The 11,717-nt window shown below is 48.5% G+C and overlaps 1 pseudogene; it reads left to right on the top strand.

The window, feature by feature from the left end:
- Positions 1 to 9,159: 9,159 nt before the first annotated feature.
- LOC129034638 (rRNA 2'-O-methyltransferase fibrillarin-like) lies at positions 9,160 to 11,016 on the top strand (annotated as a pseudogene).
- The last annotated feature ends 701 nt before the right edge of the window (positions 11,017 to 11,717 follow it).

The following is an 11,717-nucleotide window of genomic DNA, read 5'->3' as shown; positions in this document are numbered from 1 at the left end:
CCTAAAGAAAGAAACTGAGGCAAAATTAATATAAGTAGAGAGTTTATTTGAGCCAAATTTGAGGACTGCAACCTGGGAGACACAGATTGCAGTTGCCTTGAATTTATGCTCTGATTAGCAGCAGTTGCCAGTAAGTTTTTAAAGAAAAAAAGAAGGGGCAGTTCTTACATTGGTTCATAAAATAACATGAAAATAAGCTACTGATTCGCTACACATTGTTCTTTGTATCACAAATTCTAGGAACAAGAAGATGATGGGTGAGGGTCACATTGTATAACTTGTAATAACTTTTTTTTATTATTATGGGATATGATGAAGTTATTAAAAAGAACAAGCCATTACGTATATACTCTTGTTCTGGATACATTACTTATTTATTTATTTTTATACTTAGAGATGGAGTCTTGCTCTGTCACCCAGGCTGGAGTGCAGTGGCGTGTTCTCGGCTCACCTCTACCTCTGTCTCCCGAATTCAAGCAATTCTCCTGTCTCAGCCTCCCGAGTAGCTGGGGTTACAGGTGTGCACCATCATGCCCAGCTAATTTTTCTGGGCCTGATACATTTTGCATCTTTTGCGTAGGATTGCTTTGAGTTACTTTTCTTTCTCACCCCAATGAACTCCTTTTTTGTTAAAGCTAGTTTGGGGTGGATTTCTGCCACTTGCAACCAAAGGATTTCTCATTGACGTTCTGTATAGCCAGGATTTTAAAACTATGTTTTGGCTGGGAGCGGTGGCTCATGTCTTTAATCCCAGAACTTTGGGAGGCCAAGGAGGGCAGATCACCGGGGATCAGGAGTTCGAGACCAGCCTGGCCAACATGGCGAAACCCTGTCTCTACTAAAAATACAAAAATTAGCCAGGCGTGGTGGTGCATGCCTGTAATCCCAGCTACTCGGGAGGCTGATGCAGGAGAATCGCTTGAACCCAGGAGGCGGAGGTTGCAGTGAGCCAAGTTCACACCACTGCATTCCAGCCTGGGTGACAGAGTGAGACCCTGTCTTAAAAAAAAAAAGAAAAAAAAAAGCAATTCGTAGAAGAGGACTAGAAAATGGCAAGTAAATATATGAAAAGATGTTAAGCTTTACTAGTAATCACGTAAACACAAACCAAAACAACAGTGGGATAACTTCTTTTGCTTAACAGATTATCAGTCTTTAAAAGTTTTGCCCACAGGCTGGGTGTGGTGGCTCACACCTGTAATCCCAGCACTTTGGGAGGCCGAGGCAGGCGGATCACGAGGTCAGGAGATCGAGACCATCCTGGCTAACACAGTGAAACCCTGTCTCTACTAAAAATACAAAAAATTAGCCGGGTGTGGTGGCAGGCACCTGTAGTCCCAGCTTCTGGGTAGGCTGAGGCAGGAGAATGGCATGAAGCCGGGAGGCGGAGCTTGCAGTGAGCCGAGATTGCGCCACTGCACTCCAGCCTGGGTGACAGAGCAAAACTCTGTCAAAAAAAAAAAAAAAAAAGTTTTGCCCGCATCTCAGCCAGGCGTGGTAGCTCACACCTGTAATCCCAGCACTTTGGGAGGACAAGGCAGGTGGATCACCTGAGGTCAAGAGTTTGAGACCAGCCTGGCCAACATGGTGAAACTCCATCTCTACTAAGAAAATGCAAAAATTAGCCGTGTGTGGTGGCAAGCACCTGTAATCCCAGCTACTCAGGAGGCTGAGTCAGGAGAATTGCTTGAACCTGGGAAGCAGAGGTTGCAGTGAGCTGAGGTTGAGCCACTGCACTCCAGCCTGGGCAACAGAGCAAGACTCCATCCCCCACCCCCCGCCCCAAAAAAAAAGTCTTGCCCTCATCCATGTTAGTGAGTAGGGAAATAGATCCTCTCATTCACTGTTGCTGGGATTCAATTACTAAAGCCTTTGTTGAAAATATCTATCAGTGTTTAAATGCATGTACCTTTCCATATAGCAATTTTACTTCCGGAAATTTATCTCACAGAAATAAGAGCAAGCTGTTTTCTGATATCCATCCACCCTGCCTTCCTCAGTAACAGAGCCTGTGGTGCTGAGCTGGGCACATGGTCACCTGGAATAATGTCATTTCCCATCACACCTTATAGTTAGGTTTGATCTTGCACTGCAGTTCTAGGCAATACAATATACACAGAAGTAGCAGCTTCCAGGAAGTAACCTCTAAAAGGAGGAGTAATGCTCCCTGGGACTTGTTTCTTTCTTCCTTCTGTAATACAGGCTGCTGGCTGGAGCTCTGGCAGCAAGATGGGCCATGTGGTGTACTTGGGAGTGGAAGCTGTGAAGGGCACAGAGAGCAAGGTAGCAGGAGCCTGAGCCCCGAATCCAGGGAGCTGCAGATTGATTCTGACCTGACCTCCTCCAGACTTCTTGAACATAAGACAGTGAAATATCTATCTTGGCAACAAACTTGAAAAAAATGTTCAATATCACCAATCATCAGGGAAATGCAAATGAAAACCACAGTGAGATACCATTTTACTCCAGTCAGAATGGCCTTTATTAAAAAGTTTTTAAAGAAAGAATTTGGCACAGATGTGGTGAAAAGGGAACACTTAGACACTATTGGTGGGGATGTAAATTAGTACAACCTCTGTGGAAAACGGTATGGAGATTTCTCAAGGAACTAAAAGTAGACCAACCTACCATTCAATCCAGCAATCCCACTACTGGGCATAAACCCAAAGAAAAATAAGTCATTATATCAAAAGACACTCGCATGCATACGTTTACTGCAGCACAATTCACAATTGCAACGATATCAAAGCAACCCAGGGACCCACTGACTAATGAATGAATACAGAAAACGTGGTATATGTATACCATGGAATACTACTCAGCCATAAAAAAAGAGTGAAATCATGTCTTTTGCAGCACTTTGGATGGAACTGGAGGCCATTATCCTAAGTGAAGTAACTCCGAAATGGAAAACCAAGTACCAGATGTTCTCACTTATAAGGGGGAGCTAAGCTATGGGTATGCAAAGGCATACAGAGTGGTATGATGGACCCTGGGGACACAGAAGGGGGGAGGCTGGGAGGGGGTGAGGAATAAGGAATCACCTGTTGGGTACAATGTACACTATTCCAGGGATGGGTGCACTAAAAACCCAGACTCCACCACTACACAATTTATCCGTGTAACCAAAAACCACTTGTACCCCTAAAACTATTGAAATAAAAATAAATGAAGGCAAATATTTAAAAAATCTGTCTTGGCTAAGCCACAATTATTTGGGTCATTCTTTTACTCTCCAAGCCCAGTCCTAACTAATTCGAATGCATAAAGATTTAGGGTTGGCCCTCCATATCCCTGGATTCTGTATCCATGGATTCTACCAACCTCAGATGGAATGTTTTTTTTAAATGGTGATTGTGTCTGAACTGAACATATACAGATTTTTTCTTGTTATTATTCCCTAAACAAAGCAGTGTAACAGTAATTTATGTAGCATTTACATTGTATTAGGTATTATAAATAGTCCAGAGATGATTTAAACTGTACAAGAGGATGTGTGTAGGTTCTATGGAAATACTATGCCATTTTATATCAGGGAATTTGGTATCTGACGTGGGGCATTGTAGAACCAATCCTCCATGGATACTGAGGCACAACCATAGATACAGATAGGTTTATCGAAGTGTTGTCCGAAATAACAAAAAATAACAATCTGAATATCTGTTGATAAGGCAATGGTTGAGTCCATTGTGGGCCATTTATTTGTTCATTTGAGATACTTTTGAGCATCTACCCTGTGTCTGTCACTATTCTAGACTCTGGGGTATAGTAGTAGATAAAAGGAGACAAAACTGTCCCTTTGTGGAATTCACACTCAAATGGGGAACATCCAAATTATGGGATATGATGAAGTTATTAAAAAGAACAAGCTGTTACGTATGTACTCTTGTTCTGGATACATTATTTATTTATTTATTTTTTATACTTAGAGATGGAGTCTTGCTCTGTCACCCAGGCTGGAGTGCAGTGGTGTGTTCTCGGCTCACCTCTACCTCTGCCTCCCGAATTCAAGCAATTCTCCTGTCTCAGCCTCCCGAGTAGCTGGGATTACAGGTGTGCACCACCATGCCCAGCTAATTTTTGTATTTTAGTAGAGATGGGGTTTCATCGTGTTGGCCAGGCTGGTCTCCAACTCCTGGCCTCAAGCGATCTGCCCACCCCGGCCTCCCAAAGTGTTGGGATCACAAGCGTGAGCCACTGTGCCCAGCCTGAATACATCATTTAGCTTAAAAGTTAGAGATATGCCATATTAACCTTTTATTTTTATGTTTTAATTTTCTGTACTCTTGCTAATCTGGCATCTTAAGGTGTTGCCGATCCTAGACAAACCGACCCTCCCAGGGCTGGCTAATTCCTACAATAGCAAATGACTCCCCTAGGAGTGCTCTTTGCATTTTCATGAATCCAGAGCCCATCCCTGCCACCTCCCTCCTTTACTGACCTCTCCCAGGTTTGGCCACTGTCTCTCTGCTCTAATTACACCAGGGCCAAGCACAAGCAACTAGGGTAGTGCCTACATCCATTATTCAGACTAAGCACTCCTGTACCTGCCTGTCCTGCTGAGCCTGCCTTACCCATTTCTTCCCAGGAAAACCACAATAGAGGCTCTTGACCAGCCTTTCCCCTCACTCCTGCTGCCTCCTGATTGACCCTGGCACCTCCCCAAGTGGCCCTGCCTGGTGTAGTGTCCCCCCTGCCGCGGGGAATGGGAGTAATAAACTATCTCTTTTCTTTGGAGACAGACAGGCTCTTGCTCTGTCACCCATGCTGGAGTGCAGTGGCGCGATCACAGCTCACTGCAGCCTCCAGCTGCTGGCTCAAGTGATTCCCCTGTCTCAGCCTCCTGAATAGCTGGGACTCAGGCGTGCACCACCATGCTTGGCTAATTATTTTCATTTTTATTTTTGTAGATACGAAGTCTCAATATGTTGCTCAGGGTCAGGCTTGTCTCAAACTCCTGGCCTGAAGTGGTCCTCCTGCCTTGGCCTCCTGAAGTACTGGGATTAGAGGCACGTGCCGCCGGGCTTGGACAAAACTGTGTTTTTAATGGCAGTTGTTCTGATTAGTTAGCCTCACCACACCTGAATAATAATGAAACCTACACTTTAAAACAAATAGTGTGATCCCATTTTATGTTTTAAAAATCTACAAATGCACGTGTTTGCATGTGTTTCAAAAAATAAACGAAAATTCAGGGACAGAGATTAAAAAAAGTGCTAACGGTCGGCTGGGCACAGTGGCTCACACCTGTAAACCCAGAACTTTAGAAGGCTGAGGTGGGTGGATTACTTGAGGCCAGGAGTTTGAGACCAGCCTGGGCAACATGGGAAACCCTGTCTCTACTAAAAAAAATACAAAAATTAGCCGGGTGGATGTGGTGGCATGTGCCTGTTATCCCAGCTACTCTTGAGGCTGAGTCAGGAGAATTGCTTGAACCTGGAAGGTGGAGGTTGCAGTCAGCTGAGATTGCGCCACTGCACTCCAGCCTGGGTGACAGAGCAAGACTCTGTCCCCCACCACACACAAAAAAAATTGTTAACCATAATTATGCCAAGGAAGTACATTCCAGCTATTGGAAGGTGACAGGCAAAGATGACTCATTTTACTTTAGGCATTCCAGCATTAATTGAATCTTTACAGAAGTATGTGTGATTTTTGTAAGAAAATAAAATATACAAATATATATATATATATTCCATTGCATTTCATTCTTTCACTCTCCTCTCACCTCCTTCCCCTGTCACATCTGAGCTATGTACACCTGGGACGTCTGGCGCTGTGCCCGGCAGGTCAGCCGTCTGCTTGGCCACAAGCCCCCTCTGGAGGGCAGCTTTCCCTGCATCGCTTCAGACCTTTCCCATCTTCTCTAAATGTGTTGAAATACCTAGCCTGCTGAATACGCCTCTGTATCTTTGGTATTGTGGGATTAGTGCTATTTTATTACTTGTAATAACTTTAATGGGATTGCCAGGAGGAAAGGAATACAGAATCTCGGAAGCCTGGTGATCTCTGTAGGTAGTAAGTCCCTGCATAAGTGTCAGCCATGCAGCACCTTGTCCTGTCTGAGAATGTAACTGGGCCTAGGATGGTCAGCCACAGTCAAACAGTGGCAGGAATAGGCCCAGCCCTTGACAAAGACCCTCATGCTGAGATGGGTCAGGCCCTCGAAAAACGATAAATCTTCACTTGTAGGGACCACAGGGAAATTCAGTCCAGCAAATTAAATATTTGGAACCCACTTGCCTGGAAAACAGCTGGTATCATAGCCAAGCAGTTGGTGGGGAAATGGAGGGGGTTTCCAATACAAATAGGGTCCCGTCAGATAGTGGGACAGAGGAGTGGGGCTTGCAGGATGGATAGTTTCAGGGAGGACATTCTGGGGTCAGGCAGCCTGTAAGAGAGAAGTCAGCTCAAGTTCAGGGACAGGCCCACTCCTAGGCAGAGGCATCATGCTTTCACCAAATGTTTGTGGAGCACCTTCCCTGAGGCTGCAGGCCTGGCATGAGTGAGCCAGTGCTCATCATGGTGATGACCTGGCTGGAGCCTGGGGCAGTGCCAGAGCATGCCTCCTGTCACAGACAGGATGCTATCAGCCACAAATCACAACGATGCCACTTTACCAGTCGTGTGACTTTCTGCCACTTAACTTCTCTGAGCCTCATTATTCTTGTTTCAAAAATGAAAATAATGAACCCCAGCTCGTGGAGTTGCTGGAGTGTTAAGCGAATAATCCCATGTACAGAGCATGAACTCGATCATCCAGCCAGCTCACCTGCTTGCACTGTGGGCCCCTGAGGTGCTGGGAGGTAGACGGGCTTTCCTGTGAAGTAACCGGTTTCCGAGATTGGCTATGAGTCGTTTGGAGACTTGACTAGCTCAGACTCCTCAGAGCTCAACTGGGCCTGAGGGCAGTTTCCAGATTTGATTCAGATTATTTCAAGGAAAGGGAAAAAAAAGAGACCTCTGAAGCCCTTGAAACTTATCATGTCAGCTGGCGCGGTGGCTCACACCTGTAATCCCAGCACTTTGGGAGGCCGAGGCAGGCAGTCACGAGGTCAGGAGATCGAGACCAGTCTGGCCAACACAGTGAAACCCTGTCTCTATTAAACATACAAAAATTAGCCGGGTGTGGTGGCACGCACCTGTAGTCCCAGCTACTCGGGAGGCTGAGGCAGGAGAATTGCTTGAACCTAGGAAGTGGAGGTTGCAGTGAGCCAAGACGGGGCCCATTGCACTCCAGCCTGGGTGACAGAGCAAGACCCTGTCTCAAAAAAAAGAAAAAAAAAAAAAAAAGAAACTTATCATGTTAACCTGCCACATACATGGAGTGAGAGAGAAACAACAATCTTCCAGGCTCCCAGGCCTTTCCGACTTTGACAAATTCCAGCACAAACAGGGAAGGAAAATGCTGAGGGCCGTCTCTTGAAAATGAAGGGTGGATAAATAATAGTGCTCCTTTATCTGGACCCTCTGATCTCAGGATTTCGAAGAATGCTAGACAAGTACCTAGTGGCAGATAAAATTTTTCTCTATTTTCTAGATAGGTAGTTGGAGGCTCAGTTGATAGGCGAGAAGAGAACCAAGAATGCAATGTAGGTCAGACGCTTTAGAGCTGAGAAGGGGTGTCATAGATGCGTGAATGCAGTGGTTTTCAAATTTAAGTGTGCGTCCAAATACATGAGACAATCTTTCAAAATGCATACTCCTGGGCCCCACCCCAGCAGACTCTGATTCAGGAAATCTGGGCAAGAGCCTTGGATTTTAAACTTTAATGTACGCTTTCAGGTGCTGTGTTCATTATACTCTGAGAAACTCTGGTCTAGGCAGAGTCGGGAGGCTGTGCCTTCTCTTCTGGGCTTGGCCCCGGAGGGACAAGGCACATCTCTGGGTATTTTATCCAAGGATGGAAGTCTATAACAATTCTACTATCAAACTTTATCTTCTAGAGGGAAAGGCATGACAGAATACACACTCAAGGGGCTTAGGCACACTCAGTGTTTCTTTCTCTTTTTTATTTTATTTGAGACAGGGTCTCACTTTGTCGCCCAGGCTGGAGTGCAGTGGCATAATCACAGCTCACTGCAGCCTGGAACTCCTGGGCTCAAGTGATCCTCCCACCTCAGCCTCCCAAGTGACTGGGTCTATGGGTGTGCACCACCACGCCCAGCTAATTTTTTTCTTATTATTTTTTTTAGAGATAGAGTCTTGCTATGTTGCCAGGCTGGTCTCAAACTCCTGGGCTCAAGCGATCCTTGGCCTCCCCACGTGTTGGGATCACAGATGTGAGCCACTGCACCCAGCAAGGACTCTCTATGAGGCCACACTCACAGGTATCAGGTGCACAGATCTTTTTGGGGGACACCGTTGAACTCATCACACCTCCCTCAACTCTCCGTCACTATGATCATTAGTTACTGCAGTGTCACTGAGGGGTGGCCTCCACTATAGCATAACCTCACAGGCAGGAACCACATATAAACATAGGTTCTGTAGTGCCCACTGCCTGGAACATATTAGGTACTCAATTTTCTTTTCTTTTTTTTTTTTTTTTTTTGAGACAGAGTTTCTCTCTTGTTGCCTAGGCTAGAGTGCACTGGTGCGATCTCCACTCACTGCAACCTCCGCCTCCCGGGTTCAAGCGATTCTCGTGCCTTGACCTCCCGAGTAGCTGGGATTACAGGCATGTGCCACCATGCCTGGCTAATTTTTCTGTTATTAGTAGACACAGGATTTCTCCATTCTCCATGGTGGTCAGGCTGGTCTCGACCTCCCGACCTCAGGTGATCCGCCGGCCTTAGCCTCCCAAAGTGCTGGGATTACAGGCGTTAGCCACCGCGCCCAGCCGACGTACTCAAATTTCATTCAATACATTTTGTTTCATTGATCTACTTGTTGGATAATCCAACAGTACTACTGTTTTATTAAGTATTTGTGTAGTTTAATAAAATGCATTACTAGCATTAGCAATTATTGGATTTAGTTACTCCTCAAATTGCACAGCTGCTGCGGCATTCTTTAAAAGACACACTGCACTGCATGGTGGCATAAATTGCTCCTCAGTACTCTTGTTTTTAAAAATGTCTTCCACTCTTTCCCATGTGCGAAAGCCCCAGACTTGTGGTGTTGTGGATTCTGGAACTGCCCAAGTCAGGGCGCACCATGAAGCCAGGTTTTAGTCCCTGTGGGGTGGCTTCAGCAGCTGAGGGGCATCGGTGACCGTGGCGGTTGCGGTGGGGTCGAGGAGGCTTTGGTGAAGGCGGAGGTCCAGGTGGAGGTGAAGAAAGAGAGGGAGGAAGTGAAAGAGGAGGAAGAGGTGATGGGGGGAGGAGGAGGTAATGGAAGAGGAAGAGGAGGTAGGGGGAAGAGGAAGAGGTGGTGGGGGAGGGGGATGAGGAGGTGGGGGAGGAGGAGGAAGAGGTGGTAGAGGAAGAGGTGGTGAGGGAGGAGGAAGGGGTAGGGGAGGAGGAGGAAGAGGTGGTGGGGGAGGAAGAAGAGGTGGTGGGGGAGGAGGAAGAGGAGGTGGGGGGGAGGAGGAGGAGGTGGTGGGGGAGGAGGAAGAGGTGGCTGGGGAGGAGGAGGTGGTGGGGGAGGAGGAGGAGGTGGTGGGGGAGGAGGAAGAGGTGGTGGGGGAGGAGGAGGAGGTGGTGGGGGGAGGAGGAGGAGGTGGTGGGGGAGGAGGAAGAGGAGGTGGGGGGGAGGAGGAGGAGCAGGTGGTGGGGGAGAAGAAAGAGGTGGTGGGGGAGGAGGAGGAGGTGGTGGGGGGAGGAGGAGGTGGTGGGGGAGGAGGAGGAGGTGGTGGGGGGAGGAGGAAGAGGAGGTGGGGGGGAGGAGGAGGAGGAGGTGGTGGGGGAGGAGAAAGAGGTGGTGGGGGAAGAGGAAGAGGTGGTGGGGGAGGAGGAGGAGGTGGTGGGGGGAGGAGGAGGAGGTGGTGGGGGAGGAGGAGGAGGTGGTGGGGGGAGGAGGAGGACGTGGTGGGGGAGGAGGAGATCGTGGGGGAGGAGGAGGAGGTGGGGGAGAGGAGGAGGAGGTGGGGGGGAGGAGAAGGAGGTGGTGGGGGAGGAGGGAGAAGAGGTGGTGGGGGAGGAGGAAGAGGTGGTGGGGGGAGAGGAAGAGGTGGTGGGGGGAGAGGAAGAGGTGGTGGGGGAAGGAGGAAGAGGTGGTGGGGGGAGAGGAAGAGGTGGTGGGAGGAGGAGGAAGAGGTGGTGGGGGAAGGAGGAAGAGGTGGTGGGGAGGAGGGAGAAGAGGTGGTGGGGTAGGAGGAGGAAGAGGTGGTGGGGGAGGAGGAAGAGGTGATGGAGGATTCCCTTCTGGTGGCCACTGGGATGGTGGTGGGGTAGAGAAGGAGGAAAGCAGTCTGGGAAGAATGTGACAGTGGATCCGTGTGGGCTGAGGTGTCTTCATTATGGAGGAAAGGATCATGCACTAGTCACTGAGAATCTGGTCCCTGGAGAATCAGTTTATGGAGAGGAGAGAGTCCCCACTTCGCCAGGAGACGACAGCATGGAGTCCCAAGCGTGGAACCCCTCCCACATCAAGCCAGGGCCCAGGTGCTCTCCCTCGGGGCTGCCTCAGGCACCATCTCCCACGTCTCTGACATTGCAGGCCCAGGTGGTCTAGTCTAGGCCGTGGAGTCCTCCCACAGCTCTGGCCGCACCTCATTAACTTGACCAAGAAGGGGATCAACATCCTTCCTGTGAGGGAGGGTGCTCGGCACCAGCACAAGTACCACGTGCTCATGGCCGTGGTGATGTGACTTTTGCTGACGTGGCCCTGCCAGGCCAAACCCCGATTGTGGCCCTGAATGCCCACCCCTTCCTGCCGATTGGAGGACACTGATTTCCACTGAGGCCAATTGCAGGGAGTCCACAGCCCGGCAGAGGTCGTGTTTGTGTGCGATGTGAAAAGGATGGAACAAGAGAACACGAAGCCCCGGAGCAGCTGGCCCGAGAGCCACACCAGAGAAACCAGCCTGTGGTCCTGGGAGTGGACAGGCCGCCCGCCAAGGTGAGGAGCTGAAGTTTAGCACATTCCGGATTGCGATGAAGTGTGTTGATAGTGTGGCAACGGGGCTTTCTTTTTCTTCTCTTTTTTATTTTTAGGGGTGAGGGTGGGAGAGCCTGGATTGAGGGATTCACAAGGGGGGGTTTCTATTAAAAGACTCATCTGTCACGAAAACATCTTCCAGGCCAGGCATGGTGGCGCATGCCTGGAATCCCGGCACTTTGGGAGGCTGAGGAAGGAGGATCACTTAAGGCCAGGAGTTCAGGGCCTCAATTGTTTATAAATTACCCAATACAAGCTATTTTGTTACAGCAGCAGGAACAGACCAAGACAGGACCCATTTGCACTATTTTTCACTCTTGTCCAAGATATGTTTTCTAGTTATTTATTTATTTATTCAGATGGAGTCTGGCTCTGTCGCCCAGGCTGGAGTGCAGTGGCGCGATTTCAGCTCACTGCAACCTCCCACCTCCCGAGTTCAATTGATTCTCCTGCCTCAGCCTCCTGAGTAACTGGGATTACAGGCATACACCACCACGCCTGGCTACTTTTTTTGTATTTTTAGTAGAAACAGAGTTTCGCCATGATGGCCAGGCTGGTCTCAAACTCCTGACCTGAGGTGATCCACCCTCCTCAGCCTCCCAAAGTGCTGGGATTACAGGCATGAGACACCTCACCTGGCCTAATATTTTATTTAGAATGTGTGCATCTATCAT

The sequence above is a fragment of the Pongo pygmaeus genome, chromosome 3 (genome assembly GCF_028885625.2).
Source record: "Pongo pygmaeus isolate AG05252 chromosome 3, NHGRI_mPonPyg2-v2.0_pri, whole genome shotgun sequence".
In the NCBI taxonomy this organism is placed as follows: domain Eukaryota; kingdom Metazoa; phylum Chordata; class Mammalia; order Primates; family Hominidae; genus Pongo; species Pongo pygmaeus.
The sequence above is the reverse complement of the archived record's forward strand: the minus strand, read 5'-3'. Positions and strand labels throughout refer to the sequence as shown.